General features: G+C 49.0%; 1 protein-coding gene and 1 pseudogene across 1 annotated transcript in view; both read right to left on the minus strand.

Annotated features, from left to right (window-relative positions):
- LOC134984750 (zinc finger protein 420-like) overlaps nt 1-21585 on the minus strand; it is a 197600-nt gene that overhangs the window by 158557 nt on the left and 17458 nt on the right. The gene's annotated exons all lie outside the window — the stretch shown is intronic.
- LOC134984758 (oocyte zinc finger protein XlCOF7.1-like) lies at nt 1990-4464 on the minus strand (annotated as a pseudogene).

Raw genomic sequence — 21585 nt, forward strand, 5'->3', positions numbered from 1 at the left:
CAAGACCCGTCAGGTCCCTAGTGACAGTAATGTGTATGACCATGTACTGACATGCCCCCGATGTGGATCTACCAGGAACTTTACGGACGACAGAAACTGAGGAAATGTCGACAGCCCGGAATAGTAAGCGGCAGAATAATCACAATCTTGGAAACCCCAAGGGGTCTGAGGGAAGCATACCTCTACAATTGTAATAACACTCCCCCTACTTATATATAAACAAAATATAGAAATACCAATACAGGCACCAGGCAATAACAGCTTGTTAATTCTTTTAGCCAGGCATTACCGTTGATGCCGACAGGGCATCGACCGACCGCCGTGTCTCCCCTAGTGTGTTTACTTGTTTTTTTAAGCACACAAAAGTAACCTGTCAATACTTAGTTGTTTGAATCAAGTACCGGCGAAACCGACAGTTATCCCCACAGGCGCCTTTGACAAAGCCCTCACACCTGTCGACACACGTCGACTAACCAATAGTGAGTAAATAAAACAGGGAAACAGTGTATTTATGTATTACAACAAGGATTCTGCGTCCATTATCAATCCTAATGCTGTATGACACCCATACAGCATTAAAACACTCTGTGTCCCCCTTCCTTCTTAGTATACAGCAAGTCCCGGTGGGGAACTTTGGAAAATGGCGCTGACCCCTCTGTGAGGTCTAAGCTCCGCCCCTTCCCGGCGCACTTAAGCCCGCTCGACAAAAAATTAATTATATATATATATATATATATATATATATATATAAAACCCTATATTGAGCCGGGGGACCCTATACACAGGGAGATTACACCTCTGGGAGGGCAACACAGTCCAAACATTGCGTTCCCCACTGTTTGTTCTTGGCGGGGACAGCAGGGAAAAATGGCGCTGACTCAGTGTGTGAGGCTAAGCTCCGCCCCTCTCGGCGCGCTATAGCCCCCCTGGATCTGAAAACCAAAATAGGCAGAGTACTAAATATAGGGTATATATATATATATATATATATATATACTCAGCACCATGCTGCTCAGGGCGCCCCCCTGCGCGCCGTGCACCCCAGACAACGTTCGGGAAGCGGGAGTTCCGGCGCATCGCGCACCTGCCGCTCTCAGGTGGGTCCCCGTATGCGGTGCCCGGGAGCTCTAACTATCTATGCTGCCCCGGGCGCCACCACATCCCGGCGCCCTGTACCCCATGGCGGCCGACGGGGTCTGTATACGGAGCCCCCGGCAGCGAGAGTAAGAACTGTTAAAACTGACTCGCTGCCCAGGGCGCTCCCCCCCGCGTGCCCTGCACCCGTATAAGCGGTGGCGGGGAAATAATTAAAGTATACTGGCGGGGGATGAACCACGGTGCCTCGGCACCTAAATGCTTTTTTTTTTTTGCCAGTTGTTCACATTAAGCAGACCAGTAACATGCGCCCAGGGCGCTCCCCCCCCCCCCCCCCCCAGCGCCCTGCACCCTGTGAGTGCCGTTGGTGTGTGGGAGCATGAAGAGCAGCACTACCACTGTACTTCCATTACTGAAGTCTTCTGCCGTCTGAAGTCTTCTTTTCTTCCAATACTCACCCGACTTCTTTCTTCTGGCTTCTGTGAGGGGATTGACGCCGTGGCTCCGGGAACAAGCAGCTAGGCACACCAAGTGATCGAACCCTCTGGAGCTAATGGTGTCCAGTAGCCGAGAAGCAGAGCCTTGAAACTCACAGAAGTAGGTCCTGCTTCTCTCCCCTCAGTCCCACACTGCAGGGAGCCTGTAGCCAGCAGGTCTCCCTGAAAATAAAAAACCTAACAAAGTCTTTCAGAGAAACTTAGTAGAGCTCCCCTAGTGTGTGACCCATCACTCCTGGGCACAAAGTCTAACTGAGGTCTGGAGGAGGGGCATAGAGGGAGGAGCCAGTTCACACCCAGTTTAAGTCTTTACAGTGTGCCCAAGCTCCTGCGGATGCGTCTATACCCCATGGTCCTTTTGGAATCCCCAGCATTCTCTAGGACGTATGAGAAATAGAGGTACATTAATGAAAAGCGTGAGTAACAGTCATCAGTCTGCTTGTGAAGGTCTCTAGACTGCAGGCCTCTTGGACTGTGCAAGGCAGTGAGTTCCATGGTCAGGGCTACAAAGCTAAACATTCAACCCATAAATGAATGACAGGAGATTCTTGGTACTGCTGGTAACAGTCCATCTGTAGAAGCAAGCAAGCAGGGCAGTAAGGAGGCAGAAGCTGCTTCTAGTACCTTGGACCATGTAATGTTGGGCTGGGAAGGTCAGTTAGCCAATTATGAAATAGATTTGTCATCTTACAGGCAGCCGGTGAAGGGAGTAGAGAATGGGTGTTATGTGGCAGGAACGGGCTGGTTAGATAACAGCTTGGCTGCTGCATTCTGTACTAGCTGCAAGCTCTGTAATTCTTTTGCTGGTAGACCCAGGTAGATGGCATTGCAGTAGTCTATGAACTTCTGAGGGAATCAAGTGCTTGATTCTGGCTATGGTCCACAGATGGAAGAATGAGGATTTGTATGTGGCAGATACCTGATGTATGTGTCAGCCACATACCAGGACAACACAAAGATTCAGCACATGTTCAGTATTTTCAATTCTGTACACCAAAGCATAAATCCAGATGGTTGGTAAAGTCTTGTCCTTTGTTGGTGAGCTTCTATTATGTTTCACAAAGACTGAGTCACAGCCAACTGGCATCATCCACCCATGGCGCTCAGCTAGACAACCATTTAGGATTGGTATTAGGTTCTCAGTACATGGAGCAAAAAGCAGGTCATCTGCATAGCAGTGGTAGACCAGGCCAAGACGTCTGATTATATCACCCAGTGGTAGCATTTATATTGCATAAAGCATAGGAGATAAGGTTGACCCTTGAGGAACATTGCATGACAGTGATAATTATACTCCAGAAGATGTAAATGGTTCCGTATTTGGGTAATGTCTAATATGTTCAACAAGAGCGGATTTATTTCTCTCACAGCATGAAAATGGCTTTTCACCTGTGTGACTCCTCTGATGTGTAACAAGATTTGATTTATATGCAAAACATTTCCCACACACAGAACAGGAATACGGCTTCTCACCTGTATGACTTCTCTGATGTAGAACAAGATTTGATTTCTGTGCAAAACATTTCCCACACTCAGAACAGAAGTATGGCTTCTCACCTGTGTGACTTCTCTGATGTGCAACAAGATCTGATTTCCGTGGAAAACATTTCCTACACTCAGAACAGGAAAATGGCTTCTCACCTGTGTGACTACTCTGATGTGTAACAAGAACTGATTTCTGTGTAAAACATTTCCCACACTCAGAACAGGAATACGGCTTCTCACCTGTGTGACTTCTCTGATGTTTAACAAGATCTGATTTCCGTGCAAAACATTTCCCACACTCAGAACATGGAAATGGCTTCTCACCTGTGTGAGTATGCTGATGAATATCAAAATGTGATTTGAATGCAAAACATTTCCCACACTCAGAACAGGAAAACGGCTTCTCACCTGTGTGACTTCTCTGATGTGTAACAAGATCTGATTTCCGTGCAAAACATTTCCTACACTCAGAACAGGAATACGGCTTCTCATCTGTGTGAGTATGCTGATGAATATCAAAATGTGATTTGAATGCAAAACATTTCCCACACTCAGAACAGGAATACGGCTTCTAACCTGTGTGACTTCTCTGATGTCTAACAAGAACTGATTTAAATGTGAAACATTTCCCACACTCAGAACAGGAATACGGCTTCTCACCTGTGTGACTTCTCTGATGTCTAACAAGAACTGATTTAAATGCGAAACATTTCCTACACTCAGAACAGGAAAATGGCTTCTCACCTGTGTGACTACTCTGATGTGTAACAAGAGCTGATTTCTGTGTAAAACATTTCCCACACTCAGAACAGGAAAACGGCTTCTCACCTGTGTGACGTCCCTGATGTCTAACAAGAACTGATTTACATGCGAAACATTTCCCACACTCAGAACAGGAAAACGGCTTCTCACCTGAGTGACTTCTCTGATGTGCAACAAGAGCTGATTTCCGTGGAAAACATTTCCTACACTCAGAACAGGAAAATGGCTTCTCACCTGTGTGACTACTCTGATGTGTAACAAGAGCTGATTTCTGTGTAAAACATTTCCCACACTCAGAACAGGAATACGGCTTCTCACCTGTGTGACTTCTCTGATGTTTAACAAGATCTGATTTCCGTGCAAAACATTTCCCACACTCAGAACATGGAAATGGCTTCTCACCTGTGTGAGTATGCTGATGAATAACAAAATGTGATTTGAATGCAAAACATTTCCCACACTCAGAACAGGAATACGGCTTCTCACCTGTGTGACTTCTCTGATGTCTAACAAGAACTGATTTAAATGCGAAACATTTCCCACACTCAGAACAGGAAAATGGCTTCTCACCTGTGTGACTACTCTGATGTGTAACAAGAGCTGATTTCTGTGTAAAACATTTCCCACACTCAGAACAGGAAAACGGCTTCTCACCTGTGTGACTTCTCTGATGTGTAACAAGAACTGATTTAAATGCGAAACATTTCCCACATTCAGAACATATCAGTGGCCTCTCACCTGCCTTAGCTGGATGATGGGTAATAAGCTTTGTGTTCTGTGTAAAACATTTGGCATCTACAGAACAGGGAAACTCTGTATCTACTGTCAGAGCTGTAACAGATGCACCAATATCAGAGTGATCAGGAGAACATTCCCCAGGATCAGGGGGATCAGCTGATAGAGCTGGATGTATAATTGGGGTAATGGGGTTATCTCCTGGAGAATCCTGTCTACTGTCATTATCTGTTATTTCAGAATCCTGGGATACCATTAGATGTCCTTCTGAGATATTTCTGCTTGTGTGTCCATCTGCTGGAAATAAAATACATTATGGAAATATAAAATGAGTAGACAAGACCCAGGGTGTTACAGGATACAATATATAATTCTATAACTGACATGTTTTACCTGTAATCATTGCTTTTATGTGTATATAAAAAAAAAAAGATAGGATGCTTAGACTGGAGCTTGATCAACACTGAACGCTCATGTGGGATTACTAGAGGCGACATGGACGCTCATGTGGGATTCCTAGAGGTGACATGGACGCTCATGTGGGATTACTAGAGGCGACATGGACGCTCATGTGGGATTACTAGAGGTGACATGGACGCTCATGTGGGATTACTAGATGTGACATGGACGCTCATGTGGGATTACTAGAGGTGTCAAGGACGCTCATGTGGGATTACTAGAGGTGACATGGACGCTCATGTGGGATTCCTAGAGGCGACATGGACGCTCATGTGGGATTACCAGAGGTGACATGGACGCTCATGTGGGATTACTAGAGGTGACACTGATGCTCATGTGGGATTACTAGAGGCGACATGGACGCTCATGTGGGATTACTAGAGGCGACATGGACGCTCATGTGGGATTACTAGAGGTGACATGGACGCTCATGTGGGATTCCTAGAGGTGACACGGACGCTCATGTGGGATTACTAGAGGTGACACTGATGCTCATGTGGGATTACCAGAGGCGACATGGACGCTCATGTGGGATTACTAGAGGCGACATGGACGCTCATGTGGGATTACTAGAGGTGACATGGACGCTCGTGTGGGATTACTGGAGGAGACATGGACGCTTGTGTGGGATTACTAGAGGTGTCATGGACGCTCATGTGGGATTACTAGAGGTGACATGGTTGTAATAATAAAACACCAAAGAAGAGAAAATGCTGTCCTGCTTGCGCACTAATAAATAATAGGATTTTAATACCTACCAGTAAATCCTTTTCTCTGAGTCCGTAGAGGATGCTGGGGTCATCAATAGAAGCATGGGGTATAGACAGGATCCACAGGAGAAATGGGCACTTTAAGACTTTAATAAGGGCGTGAACTGGCTCCTCCCTCTATGCCCCTCTTCCAGACCTCAGTTATAGGAACTGTGCCGAGGGAGACGGACATTAGGTTGGTTTATATGAAAAGAAGAAACCACCTTCGGCAGAAACTGTTGACGAGTTCTCAACTCTGCTCTATCTTCATGGAAGATCAAATAAGGGCTCTTGTGAGACTAGGCCGCCAATTCGGACACCCGCCGTGCAGATGCCAAGGCCAATAAAATTACCACTTTCCAAGTGAGGAATTTCAAATCCACCTTTTGAAAAAGGTTCAAACCAGTGAGATTGAAGGAACTGTAACATCACGTTAAGGTCCCAAGGTGCCACAGGAGGCACAAAAGGAGGTTGGATGTGTAACACCCCTTTTGCAAACGTTTGCACCTCAGGAAGTGAGGCCAATTGTTTCTGAAAGAAAACTGACAATGCAGAAATCTGTACTTTAATGGATCCTAATTTAAGGCCCGCATCCACTCCAGCTTGTAAAAAGTGGAGAAAACGTCCAAGTTAAAAAATATCCGCAGGAGCCTTCTTGGACTCGCACCAAGAAATATATTTCCTCCAAATGTGGTGATAGTGTTTTGCCGTAACATCCTTTCTAGCCTGAATAAGAGTGGGAATGACTTCACTGGGAATTCCCTTCTGGGCTAGAATCTGGCGTTCAACCGCCATGCCGTCAAACGTAGCCGCAGTAAATCTTGATACTAACACGGCCCCTGCTTTTATCAGGTCCTCTCGTAGAGGAAGCAGCCAGGGATTTCCTATGCGTAAATCCTGAAGATCGGGATACCAAGCCCTCCTTGGCCAATCTGGAACAATGAGGATCGTCGGAACCTTTCTTCTTCTTATCATTTTTAACACTCTCGGAATGAGAGGAAGTGGAGGGAACACATACCGACTGAAACACCCACGGTGTCACCAGAGCGTCCACCGCTATGGCTTGAGGGTCCCTCATTTTGGAGTTTCTTGTTGAGACGAGACACCATCATCTCTACTTGGGGAGTACCCCAGCGACTTGTCACTTCTGTGAAGACTTCTGGATGAAGTCCCCACTCTCCTGGATGGAGATCATGTCTGCTGAGGAAGTCTGCTTTCCAGTTGTCCACTCCTGGAATAAAGATAGCTGACAGAGCGCTTAGATGTTTCTCCGCCCAGCGGAGAATCCTTGTGGCTTCTGCCATTGCTGCTCTGCTTTTTGTTCCGCCCCGGCTGTTGATGTAAGTTACTGCTGTTACATTCTCCGACTGGATAAGGACGGGTCGACTTTGAAGAAGGCGTTCCGTTTGTAGAAGGCCGTTGTAAATCGCCCTTAATTCCAGAACGTTTATGTGGAGACAAGTCTCCAGACTTGACCATCTTCCTTGCACCCCAACCCCGGGGACTTGCATCCGTGGTCACTAGAATCCAATCCTGAATACCGAACCTGCGTCCCTCGATGAGGTGAGAACTGTGCAGCCACCACAGCAGTGATATTCTTGTCTTTGAGGACAGGACTATCGTCCGTTGCATGTGTAGGTGGGAACCGGACCACTTGTCCAACAGGTCCCACTGGAATACTCTGGCATGGAATCTGCCAAACTGAATGGCCTCGTAGGCTGCCACCATCTTTCCCAGCAAGCGAGTGCATTGATGTATTGACACTCTGGTTGGTTTTAAGATTTGTTCCCGAGCTTTTTCTTCCGGAAGAAAAACTCTCTGTAGTTCTGTGTCCAGATTCATCCCCAGAAACGACAGGCGGGTCGTAGGGATCAACTGAGATTTCAGCAGGTTGAGGAGCCAGTCATGTTGTTGCAACACCTTCAGGGACAGTGCAATGTTCTGTAACAACTTGTCCCTGCATCTGGCTTTCATCAGGAGATTGTCCAAGTATGAGATAATCATGACACCTTGCATGCGAAGAAGAATCATCATCTCCGCCATCACTTTGGTGAAAATCCTCGGAGCCATGGACAGCCCAAACGGCAACGTCTGAAATTGGTAATGACAATCCTGAACCGCAAAGCGCAGGAAGACCTGATGAGGAGGATAAATGGGAACATGTAGGTAGGCATCCTTTATGTCTAAGGAGACTATAAAGTCCCCTTCCTCCAGACTGGAGATCACTGCTCTGAGAGACTCCATCTTGAATTTGAATTTCTGCAGAAAGAAATTTAGGTCTTTAAGGTTGAGGATCGCTCTGACCGAGCCGTCCGGCTTCGGAACCACGAATAAGCTGGAATAAAAGCCTTGTCCCTGTTGCGCAGGGGAACCGTGATAATGACCTGGTTCTGACACAATTTTTGTATTGCGTCGCACACTACCTCTCTGCCAGTCAGAGAAGCTGGCAAGGCTGATTTTAAAAATCGGCGAGGGGGAACGTCTTAAAATTCTAGTTTGTACCCTTCTGACACAATTTTTAAAATCCAAGGTTCCAGGCCCGAGCAAACCCAGACCTGGCTGAAGAGCTTGAGATGTGCCCCAACCGGCGAGGACTCCCGCAGGGAAACCCCAGCGTCATGCGGTGGACTTGGCAGAAGCCGGGGAGGACTTCTGTTCTTGGGAGGCAGAGAAGCCTGGGTTTCTTTTACCTCTTTCCCTGCCTCTAGCAGCAAGGAAGGCAGAGCATCTTCCTCTTCGGTATCTATTGGGCCGAAAGGACTGCATTTGATGATGCGTTTTCTTATGTTTTGGGGGAACATAAGGTAAAAATGACGATTTTCCAGCAGTAGCTGTAGAGACTCGGTTTGTAACCGGTAGGTATTAAAAATAAGATTTTACTCACCGGTAAATCTATTTCTCGTAGTCCGTAGTGGATGCTGGGACTCCGTAAGGACCATGGGGATTAGCGGCTCCGCAGGAGACTGGGCACAAACTAAAGAAAGCTTTAGGACTAACTGGTGTGCACTGGCTCCTCCCATTATGACCCTCCTCCAGACCCCAGTTAGGATACTGTGCCCGGAAGAGCTGACACAATTTAGGAAGGATTTTGAATCCCGGGTAAGACTCATACCAGCCACACCAATCACACCGTACAACTCGTGATACTATACCCAGTTAACAGTATGAAAACAACGAAGCCTCTCAACAGATGGCTTCTCAACAATAACCCGTTAGTTTAACAATAACTATATACAAGTATTGCAGACAATCCGCACTTGGGATGGGCGCCCAGCATCCACTACGGACTACGAGAAATAGATTTACCGGTGAGTAAAATCTTATTTTCTCTGACGTCCTAAGTGGATGCTGGGACTCCGTAAGGACCATGGGGATTATACCAAAGCTCCCAAACGGGCGGGAGAGTGCGGATGACTCTGCAGCACCGAATGAGCGAACTCTAGGTCCTCCTCAGCCAGGGTGTCAAACTTGTAGAATCTTGCAAACGTATTTGACCCCAAACAAGTAGCTGCTCGGCAAAGTTGCAAAGCCGAGACCCCTCGGGCAGCCGCCCAAGAAGAGCCCACCTTCCTCGTGGAATGGGCTTTTACAGATTTAGGATGCGGCAGTCCAGCCGCAGAATGCGCAAGCTGAATTGTGTTACATATCCAGCGAGCAATAGTCTGCTTCGAAGCAGGAGCACCCAGCTTGTTGGGTGCATACAGGATAAATAGCGAGTCAGTTTTCCTGACTCCAGCCGTCCTGGAAACATATATTTTCAAGGCCCTGAATACGTCCAGTAACTTGGAGTCCTCCAAGTCCCTAGTAGCCGCAGGCACCACAATAGGTTGGTTCATGTGAAACGCAGATACCACCTTAGGGAGAAACTGGGGACGAGTCCTCAATTCTGCCCTATCCATATGGAAAATCAGATAAGGGCTTTTACACGACAAAGCCGCCAATTCTGACACACGCCTGGCCGAGGCAAGGCCAACAGCATGACCACTTTCCACGTGAGATATTTTAAATCCACGGTCTTAAGTGGCTCGAACCAATGTGACTTCAGAAAACTCAACACCACGTTGAGATCCCAAGGTGCCACAGGGGGCACAAAAGGGGGCTGAATATGCAGCACTCCCTTAACAAAAGTCTGAACTTCAGGCAGTGAAGCCAGTTCTTTCTGGAAGAAAATCGACAGAGCCGAAATTTGGACCTTAATGGAACCCAATTTTAGGCCCATAGTCACCCCTGACTGTAAGAAGTGCAGGAATCGACCCAGGTGAAATTCCTCCGTTGGGGCCTTCCTGGCCTCACACCAAGCCACATATTTTCGCCATATGCGGTGATAATGTTTTACTGTAACATCCTTCCTAGCTTTAATCAGCGTAGGAATGACTTCCTCCGGAATGCCTTCCTCCGGAATGCCCTTTTTCCTTTAGGATCCGGTGTTCAAACGCCATGCCGTCAAACGCAGCCGCGGTAAGTCTTGGAACAGACAGGGCCCCTGCTGCAGCAGGTCCTGTCTGAGCGGCAGAGGCCAAGGGTCCTCTGATATCATCTCTTGCAGTTCTGGGTACCAAGCTCTTCTTGGCCAATCCGGAACCACGAGTATAGTTCTTACTCCTCTCCTTCGTATTATTCTCAGTACCTTTGGTATGAGAGGAAGAGGAGGGAACACATAAACCGACTGGTACACCCACGGTGTCACTAGAGCGTCCACAGCTATCGCCTGAGGGTCCCTTGACCTGGCGCAATATCTTTTTAGCTTTTTGTTGAGGCAGGACGCCATCATGTCCACCTGTGGCCTTTACCAACGATTTACAATCATGTGGAAGACTTCTGGATGAAGTCCCCACTCTCCCGGGTGGAGGTCGTGCCTGCTGAGGAAGTCTGCTTCCCAGTTGTCCACTCCCGGAATGAACACTGCTGACAGTGCTAACACGTGGTTTTCTGCCCAACGGAGAATCCTTGTGGCTTCTGCCATCGCCATCCTGCTTCTCGTGCCGCCCTGTCGGTTTACATGGGCGACCGCCGTGATGTTGTCTGACTGAATCAGTACCGGCTGGTCCTGAAGCAGGGGTCTTGCTTGACTTAGGGCATTGTAGATGGCCCTTAGTTCCAGGATATTTATGTGTAGGGAAGTCTCCTGACTTGACCACAGCCCTTGGAAGTTTCTTCCCTGTGTGACTGCCCCCCAGCCTCGAAGGCTGGCATCCGTGGTTACCAGGATCCAGTCCTGTATGCCGAATCTGCGGCCCTCTAGAAGATGAGCACTCTGCAGCCACCACAGCAGAGACACCCTGGTCCTTGGAGACAGGGTTATCAACTGATGCATCTGAAGATGCGATCCGGACCACTTGTCCAACAGGTCCCACTGAAAAGTTCTTGCATGGAACCTGCCGAATGGAATTGCTTCGTAGGAAGCTACCATCTTTCCCAGGACTCGCGTGCAGTGATGCACCGACACCTGTCTTGGTTTCAGGAGGCCTCTGACTAGAGATGACAGCTTCTTGGCTTTCTCCTCCGGGAGAAACACTTTTTTCTGGTCCGTGTCCAGAACCATCCCCAGGAACAGTAGACGTGTCGTAGGTGCCAGCTGTGACTTTGGAATATTGAGAATCCAACCGTGCTGTTGTAGCACTTCCTGAGATAGTGCTACCCCGATCAACAACTGCTCCCTGGACCTCGCCCTTATCAGGAGATCGTCCCAGTACGGGATAATTAAAACTCCCTTTTTTCGAAGGAGTATCATCATTTCGGCCATTACCTTGGTAAATACCCTTGGTGCCGTGGACCGACCGAACGGCAACGTCTGGAATTGGTAATGACAATCCTGTACCACAAATCTGAGGTACTCCTGGTGAGGATGCTAAATGGGGACATGCAGGTAAGCATCCTTGATGTCCAGTGATACCATGTAATCCCCCTCTTCCAGGCTTGCAATAACCGCCCTGAGCGATTCCATCTTGAACTTGAATTTTTTTATATATGTGTTCAAGGATTTCAAATTTAAAATGGGTCTCACCGAACCGTCCGGTTTCGGTACCACAAACATTGTGGAATAGTAACCCCGTCCTTGTTGAAGTAGGGGCACCTTGACTATCACCTGCCACCTTGACTATCACCTGCTGGGAATACAGCTTGTGTATTGCCTCTAACACAGCCTCCCTGTCTGAGGGAGTCGTTGGTAAGGCAGATTTTAAGAAAAGTCGGGGGGGGGGGGGGGGGGGGGGAGGAGACGTCTCGAATTCCAGCTTGTACCCCAGAGATACTACTCGAAAGATCCAGGGATCCACCTGTGAGCGAGCCCACTGATCGCTGAAGCTTCTGAGACGGGCCCCCACCGCACCTGGCTCCGCCTGTGGAGCCCCAGCGTCATGCGGCGGACATGGCGGAAGCGGGGGAGGACTTTTGCTCTTGGGAACTGTATGTTGCAGCTTTTTCCCCCTACCTCTGCCTTTGGGCAGAAAGGACGCGCCCTTAACCCGCTTGCCGAAAGGACTGTACCTGATAATACGGTGCTTTCTTTGGCTGTGAGGGAACCTGGGGTAAAAATGCTGATTTCCCAGCTGTCGCTGTGGAAACTAGGTCAGAGAGACCATCCCCGAACAACTCCTCACCCTTGTAAGGCAAAACTTCCATGTGCCTTTTTGAATCTGCATCACCTGTCCACTGCCGAGTCCATAAACCCATCCTGGCAGAAATGGACATTGCACTTATTTTAGATGCCAGCCGGCAAATATCCCCCTGTGCATCTCTCATGTATAAGACTGCGTCTTTTATATGCTCTATGGTTAGCAATATAGTGTCCCTGTCTAAGGTATCAATATTTTCTGACAGGGAATCTGACCACGCAGCTGCAGCACTGCACATCCATGCTGAAGCAATAGCTGGTCTCAGTATAATACCTGAGTGTGTATATACAGACTTCAGGATCGCCTCCTGCTTCCTATCAGCAGGCTCCTTTAGGACGGCCGTATCCGGAGACGGTAGTGCCACCTTTTTTGACAAGCGTGTGAGCGCTTTATCCACCCTAGGGGGTGTTTTCCAACGTGATCTATGCTCTGGCGGGAAAGGGTACGTCATTAGTAACCTTTTAGAAATTACCAATTTTTTATAAGGCGAAGCCCACGCTTCTTCACACACTTCATTTAATTCCTCAGATGAGGGAAAAACTACTGGTAGTTTCTTCTCCCCAAACATAATACCCTTTTTTGTGGTACCCGGGGTAATATCAGTAATGTGCAACACATTTTTCATTGCCTCAATCATGTAACGTGTGGCCCTATTGGAAGTTACATTTGTCTCATCGTCGTCGACACTGGAGTCAGTATCCGTATCGACATCTGTGTCTGCCATCTGAGGTAGCGGGCGTTTTAGAGCCCCTGATGGCTTTTGAGACGGCTGGGCAGGCACAGGCTGAGAAGCCGGCTGTCCCATGTCGTCAAACCTTTTATGTAAGGAGTTGACACTTTCATGTAATTCCTTCCATAAGTTCATCCACTCAGGTGTCGACCCTGCAGGGGGTGACATCACATTTACAGGCATCTGCTCCGCCTCCACGTAAGCCTCCTCATCATACATGTCGACACAGCCGTACCGACACACCGCACACACAGGGAATGCTCTGACAGAGGACAGGACCCAACAAAGCCCTTTGGGGAGACAGAGAGAGAGTATGCCAGCACACACCAGAGCGCTATATAACACAGGGATCCCACTATAAATGAGTGTTTTTCCCTTATAGCTGCTTATATAATATATACTGCGCCTAAATTTAGTGCCCCCCCTCTCTTTTTTACCCTTTTGTATGCAGGACTGCAGGGGAGAGAGCCAGGTAGCGATCCTTCCAGCGGAGCTGTGAGGGAAAAATGGCGCCAGTGTGCTGAGGGAGATAGCCCCGCTCCTTTTTCGGAGGACTTTCTCCCGCTTTTTCTGGAAATCTGGCAGGGGTTAATTTACACCTATATAGCCTTTTGGACGATATATGGTGTATATTTGCCAGCCAAGGTGTCTTATTGCTGCTCAGGGCGTTCCCCCCAGCGCCCTGCACCCATCAGTGACCGGAGTGTGAGGTGTGCATGAGGAGCAATGGCGCACAGCTGCAGTGCTGTGCGCTACCTTGTTGAAGACTGAGAGTCTTCTGCCGCCGATTTTCTGGACCACTTCTTGCTTCTGGCTCTGTAAGGGGGAAGGCGGCGCGGCTCCGGGACCGGACGATCGAGGTCGGGCCCTGTGTTCAATCCCTCTGGAGCGAATGGTGTCCAGTAGCCTAAGAAGCCCAAGCTGGCTGCAAGCAGGTAGGTTCGCTTCTTCTCCCCTTAGTCCCTCGTAGCAGTGAGTCTGTTGCCAGCAGATCTCACTGAAAATAAAAAACCTAATTCTAACTTTCTTTCTAGCAGGCTCAGGAGAGCCACCTAGTGTGCATCCAGCTCAGCCGGGCACAAAAATCTAACTGAGGTCTGGAGGAGGGTCATAGTGGGCGGAGCCAGTGCACACCAGTTAGTCCTAAAGCTTTCTTTAGTTTGTGCCCAGTCTCCTGCGGAGCCGCTATTCCCCATGGTCCTTACGGAGTCCCAGCATCCACTTAGGACGTCAGAGAAATCCTATTTTCTCATAAGTCCTAAAGGAATCTGGGGATGCTTCAAAACCATGGGGTTTATACCAATGCTCTAGAACGGGCGGGAGAGTGCAGATGACTCTGCAGCACCGACTGATCAAACAAGAGGTCCTCCTCGGCCAGGGTATCAAACTTGTAAAACTTCACAAAGGTGTTTGAACCCGACCAAGTAGCAGCTCGCCAAAGTTGTAATGCCGAAACCCCTGGGGCAGCCGCCCAGAATGAGTCCACCTTTCTGGTAGAGTGAGCTTTCACCGATTTCGGTAACGGCAACCCTGCCGTGGAATGAGCCTGCTGAATCGTATTACAGATCCAGCGCGCAATACTCTGCTTGGAAGCAGGAGCCCCAATCTTGTTGGGAGCCCACAGGACAAACAGAGCCTCTGTTTTCCTAATCTGCACGGTTCTGGCGACATAGATTTTCAAAGCTCTGACCCTCCCAGGGGTGTCAAACTCAAATTCATCGGGGGCCGCATCAGCAGTTTGGTCCCCATCAAAGGGCCGGTTGTATCTGTAGGTCAGTATATCCAAAATTTACCGCTCCACCTGCCTTATATGTGCCCAGCCATCTGCCCCCTTTTAAAGTGCCCAGCCATGTGCCCCCTTTTATAGTGCATAGGTCCCCATTTTACACATTGCGGCAGGCACAGGTCCCCATTTTACACATTGCGGCAGGCACAGGTCCCCATTTTACACATAGCGGCAGGTACAGGTCCCCATTTTACACATTGCGGCAGGCACAGGTCCCCATTTTACACATTGCGGCAGGCACAGGTCCCCATTTTACACATTGTGGCAGGCACAGGTCCCCATTTTACACATTGTGGCGGGCACAGGTCCCCATTTTACACATTGTGGCAGGCACAGGTCCCCATTTTACACATTGGCACAGGTCCCCATTTTACACATTGCGGCAGGCACAGGTCCCCATTTTACACATTGGCACAGGTCCCCATTTTACACATTGTGGCAGGCACAGGTCCCCATTTTATACATTGTGGCAGGCACAGGTCCCCATTTTACACATTGGCACAGGTCCCCATTTTACACATTATGGCAGGCATAGGTCCCCATTTTACACATTGCGGCAGGCACAGGTCCCCATTTTACACATTGGCACAGGTCCCCATTTTACACATTGTGGCAGGCACAGGTCCCCATTTTATACATTGTGGCAGGCACAGGTCCCCATTTTACACATTGGCACAGGTCCCCATTTTACACATTATGGCAGGCACAGGTCCCCATTTTACACATTGTGGCAGGCACAGGTCCCCATTTTACACATTGGCACAGGTCCCCATTTTACACATTGTGGCAGGCACAGGTCCCCATTTTACACATTGGCACAGGTCCCCATTTTACACATTGCGGCAGGCATAGGGCAGGCACAGGTCCCCATTTTACACATAGCGGCAGGTGGTGGAAGGAGGAAGGGAGAGGGGCTGACTTACATTTGAAGCGGTTCTCGCCGCTCTTCAGCCGCCTCTCCCTCCTCGTCTGCGCGGCTCCCTTCTCCCTCCTCCGACGGTGTTTCGTTGAATGACGCGTTTGCGCCGTGACGTCACGACGCAATCGCGTCATTCCGCGAAACCCCGCCCCCCCGAGCTGGGCACTCGGGAGAAGGGGGTTTCATGGCGGCGGCACCGCGGGCCATCAGACGAGGTCTGGCGGGCCGGATTCGGCCCGCGGGCCTTGTCTTTGACACCCCTGACATGGAGACTTCGATTCCGCCAAGGCATCAACAGCCACTGGCACCACAATAGGCTGGTTTACGTGAAATGAGGAAACCACTTTTGGTAGAAATTGCTGATGAGTTCTCAACTCCGCTCTATCAGCATGGAAGATTAAATAGGGTCTTTTGTGAGACAAAGCCGCCAATTCAGAAACTCACCTTACGGACGCCAAGGCCAACAACATGACTACTTTCCAAGTAAGGAATTTTAACTCAACCTTACGTAAAGGTTCAAACCAAGGAGATTGCAGGAACTGCAACACCACATTAAGATCCCATGGTTCCACTGGGGGCCCAAATGGAGGTTGTATGTGCAGCACACCTGACGAAGGTCTGAACTTCCGGAAGGTAGGGCAATTCTTTCTGAAAGAAAATTGATAAGGCCGAAATTTGTTCCGCCCTGGCGGTTTACGTACGCCACTGCTGTTATGTTGTCTGATTGAATCAAGATGGGCAGACCGCGAAGAAGATGTTCCGCTTGCATAATGCCGTTGTAAATGGCCCTTAATTCCAGAATGTTTATGTGCAGACAAGCTTCCTGGCTTGACCATTTTGTCTGAAAGTTTCACCCCTGTGTGACTGCTCCCCAGCCTCGGAGACTTGCATCCGTGGTTACCAGGATCCAATCCTGAATCCCGAACCTGCGTCCCTCCAGAAGGTGAGAACTGTGCAGCCACCACAGAAAGAAGATCCTGGTCCTGGAAGATAGGAGTATTTTCCGGTGCATGTCCAGGTGAGACCCGGACCACTTGTCCAGCAGGTCCCACTGAAGCACCCCTGGCATGGAACCTGCCATACAGAATCGCTTCGTAGGCCACCACCATCTTCCCCAGCAACTGAGTGCATTGAGGAACTGACACTTTTGCCGTTTTCAGAATCTGTTTTACCATGTTCTGTATTTCCAGAGCCTTTTCCACTGGAAGAAAAATCCTGCCACAGAATGTGCAAGCTGAATTGTACTACAAATCCAACGAGCAATCGTCTGCTTAGAAGCAGGAGCACCCAGCTTGTTGGGTGCATACAGGATAAACAGCGAGTCAGATTTTCTGACTCCAGCCGTCCTGGAAACATAAATTTTCAGGGCCCTGACTACGTCAAGCAACTTGGAGTCCTCCAAGTCCCTAGTAGCCGCAGGTACCACAATAGGTTGGTTCATGTGAAATGCAGAAACCACCTTAGGAAGAAATTGAGTCCTCAATTCTGCCCTGTCAGAATGAAAAATTAAGTAAGGGCTTTTATATGATAAAGCCGCCAATTCTGACACACGCCTGGCTGAAGCCAGGGCTAACAGCATCGTCACCTTCCATGTGAGATATTTTAAGTCCACAGTGGTGAGAGGTTCAAACCAATGTGACTTTAGGAAACTCAAAACAACATTGAGATCCCAAGGTGCCACTGGAGGCACAAAGGGAGGCTGTATATGCAGTACCCCTTTTACAAATGTCTGAACTTCAGGCACTGAAGCCAGTTCTTTCTGGAAGAAAATCGACAGGGCCGAAATTTGAACCTTAATGGACCCTAATTTTAGGCCCATAGACAGTCCTGTTTGCAGGAAATGGAGGAAACGACCCAGTTGAAATTCCTCTGTAGGGGCCTTCTTGGCCTCACACCACGCAACATATTTTCGCCAAATGCGGTGATAATGTTTTGCGGTTACATCCTTCCTGGCTTTGATCAGGGTAGGGATGACTTCATCTGGAATGCCTTTTTCCTTCAGGATCCGGCGTTCAACCGCCATGCCGTCAAACGCAGCCGCGGTAAGTCTTGGAACAGACAAGGCCCCTGCTGGAGCAGGTCCTTTCTTAGAGGTAGAGGCCACGGGTCTTCCATGAGCATCTCTTGAAGTTCCGGGTACCAAGTCCTTCTTGGCCAATCCGGAACCACGAGTATAGTTCTTACTCCTCTCCTTCTTATGATTCTCAGTACTTTTGGTATGAGAGGCAGAGGAGGGAACACATACACTGACTGGTACACCCACGGTGTTACCAGAGCGTCCACCGCTATTGCCTGAGGGTCCCTTGACCTGGCGCAATATCTGTCTAGTTTTTTGTTTAGACGGGACGCCATCATGTCCACCTTTGGTTTTTCCCAACGGTTTACAATCAGGTGGAAGACTTCTGGGTGAAGTCCCCACTCTCCCGGGTGAAGGTCGTGTCTGCTGAGGAAGTCTGCTTCCCAGTTGTCCACTCCCGGAATGAACACTGCTGACAGTGCTATCACATGATTTTCCACCCAGCGAAGAATCCTTGCAGCTTCTGCCATTGCCCTCCTGCTTCTCGTGCCGCCCTGTCTGTTTACGTGGGCGACTGACGTGATGTTGTCCGATTGGATCAATACCGCCTGACCCTGAAGCAGGGGTTTCGCTTGACTTAGGGCATTGTAAATGGCCCTTAGTTCCAGAATGTTTATATGAAGAGATGTTTCCATGCTTGACCACAAGCCCTGGAAATTTCTTCCCTGTGTGACTGCTCCCCAGCCTCTCAGGCTGGCATCCGTGGTCACCAGGATCCAATCCTGAATGCCAAATCTGCGGCCCTCTAGTAGATGAGCACTCTGCAGCCACCACAGAAGAGACACCCTTGACCTTGGCGACAGGGTTATCCGCTGATGCATCTGAAGATGCGATCCGGACCATTTGTCCAGTAGATCCCACTGAAACGTTCTTGCATGGAATCTTCCGAATGGAATCGCTTCGTAAGAAGCCACCATTTTTCCCAGGACCCTCGTGCACTGATGCACTGACACCTGGCCTGGTTTTAGGAGGTTCCTGACTAGCTCGGATAACTCCCTGGCCTTCTCCTCCGGGAGAAACACCTTCTTCTGGACTGTGTCCAGAATCATTCCTAGGAACAGCAGACGTGTCGTTGGAATCAGCTGCGATTTTGGAATATTTAGGATCCACCCGTGCTGACGTAACACTACCTGAGATAGTGCTACTCCGACTTCTAACTGTTCCCTGGACCTTGCCCTTATCAGGAGATCGTCCAAGTAAGGGATAATTAAGATGCCTTTTCTTCGAAGAAGAATCATCATTTCGGCCATTACCTTGGTAAAGACCCGAGGTGCCGTGGACAACCCAAACGGCAGCGTCTGAAACTGATAATGACAGTTTTGTACTACAAACCTGAGGTACCCTTGGTGAGAAGGGTATATTGGGACATGGAGATAGGCATCTTTGATGTCCAGAGACACCATATAGTCCCCTTCTTCCAGGTTCGCTATCACTGCTCTGAGTGACTCCATCTTGAATTTGAACCTTTTTATGTAAGTGTTCAAGGATTTCAGATTTAAAATTGGTCTCACTGAGCCGTCCGGCTTCGGTACCACAAACAGCGTGGAATAATACCCCTTTCCTTGTTGTAGGAGGGGTACCTTGATTATCACCTGCTGGGAATACAGCTTGTGAATGGCTTCCAAAACTGCCTCCCTGTCGGAGGGAGACTTTGGTAGAGCAGACTTCAGGAACCGGCGAGGGGGAAACGCCTCAAATTCCAGTTTGTACCCCTGCGATACTACCTGTAGAATCCAGGGGTCCACTTGCGAGTGAGCCCACTGCGCGTTGAAATTCTTGAGACGGGCCCCCACCGTGTCTGAGTCTGCTTGTAAAGCCCCAGCGTCAGGCTGAAGACTTGGCAGAAGCAGGGGAGGGCTTCTGCTCCTGGGAAGCGGCTGCATGGTGCAGTCTTTTCCCTCTTCCTCTGCCCCGGGGCAGAAATGAGTGGCCTTTTGCTCGCTTGTACTTATGGGAACGAAAGGACTGAGTTTGAAAAGACGGTGTCTTTTTCTGATGTGAGGTGACCTGGGGTAAAAAGGTGGACTTTCCAGCCGTTGCCGTGGCCACCAGGTCCGATAGACCAGCCCCAAATAACTCCTCCCCTTTATACGGCAATACTTCCATATGTCGTTTGGAATCCGCATCCCCTGACCACTGTCGCGTCCATAACGCTCTTCTGGCAGAAATGGACATAGCACTTACTCTTGATGCCAGGGTGCAAATATCCCTCTGTGCATCACGCATATATAGTAATGCATCCTTCAAATGCTCTATAGTTAACAATATATTGTCCCTGTCCAGGGTATCAATATTTTCAGTCAGGGAATCCGACCACGTGACTCCAGCACTGCACATCCAGGCTGAGGCGATTGCTGGTCGCAGTATAACACCAGTATGTGTGTATATACTTTTTAGGATATTTTCCAGCCTTCTATCAGCTGGTTCTTTGAGGGTGGCTGTATCAGGAGACGGTAACGCTACTTGTTTTGATAAACGTGTGAGCGCTTTATCTACCCTAGGGGCTGTTTCCCAACGCGTCCTAACCTCTGGCGGGAAAGGATATAGTGCCAATAATTTATTAGAAATTAGCAGTTTTTTGTCGGGGGAAACCCACGCTTTATCACACACCTCATTTAATTCATCTGACTCAGGAAAAACTATTGGTAGTTTTTTCACACCCCACATAATACCCTTCTTTGTGGTACTTGTAGTGTCAGAAATGTTCAATGCCTCCTTCATTGCCGTGATCATGTAACGTGTGGCCCTACTGGACATTACGTTTGCCTCCTCACCGTCGACACTAGACTCAGTATCTGTGTCTGTGTCGACCCACTGAGGTAACGGGCGTTTTAGGTCCCCTGACGGTGTCTGAGACGCCTGGACAGGCACTAATTGATTTGCCGGCTGTCTCATGTCGTCAACAGTTTTTTGCAAAGTGCTGACATTGTCACGTAATTCTTTAAATACGATCATCCAGTCAGGTGTCGACTCCCTAGGGGGTGACATCACTAACCCAGGCAATTGCTCCGCCTCCACATAATTTTCCTCCTCATACATGTCGACACACACGTACCGACACACAGCACACACACCGGGAATGCTCTGATAGAGGACAGGACCCCACTAGCCCTTTGGAGAGACAGAGGGAGAGTTTGCCAGCACACACCAAGCGCTATATATATATACAGGGATAACCTTATATAAGTGTTATTCCCTTTATAGCTGCTGTTTTTATTATTATTAGCTGCCAATAGTGCCCCCCCTTCTCTTTTTTACCCTGATTCTGTAGCAGGTCTGCAGGGGAGAGTCAGGGAGCCGTCCTTCCAGCGGAGCTGTGAGGGAAAATGGCGCTTGTGTGCTGAGGAGATAGGCTCCGCCCCTTCACGACGTCCTTATCTCCCGCTCTTTTCTGGAAAAATGGCAGGGGTTAAATACATCCATATAGCCCAGGAGCTATATGTGATGTATTTCTTTTTGCCAACCTAAGGTATTTCTGTTATATTGCGTCTCAGGGCGCTCCCCCCCCAGCGCCCTGCACCCTCAGTGACCGGAGTGTGAAGTGTGCTGAGAGCAATGGCGCACAGCTGCGGTGCTGTGCGCTACCTTAGTTGAAAACAGGACCGTCTTCTGCCGCCGATTTCACTGGACCTCTTCACTCTTCTGGCTCTGTAAGGGGGCCGGCGGCGCGGCTCCGG

Source organism: Pseudophryne corroboree (assembly GCF_028390025.1).
Source record: "Pseudophryne corroboree isolate aPseCor3 chromosome 3 unlocalized genomic scaffold, aPseCor3.hap2 SUPER_3_unloc_8, whole genome shotgun sequence".
Taxonomy (NCBI): Eukaryota; Metazoa; Chordata; class Amphibia; order Anura; family Myobatrachidae; genus Pseudophryne; species Pseudophryne corroboree.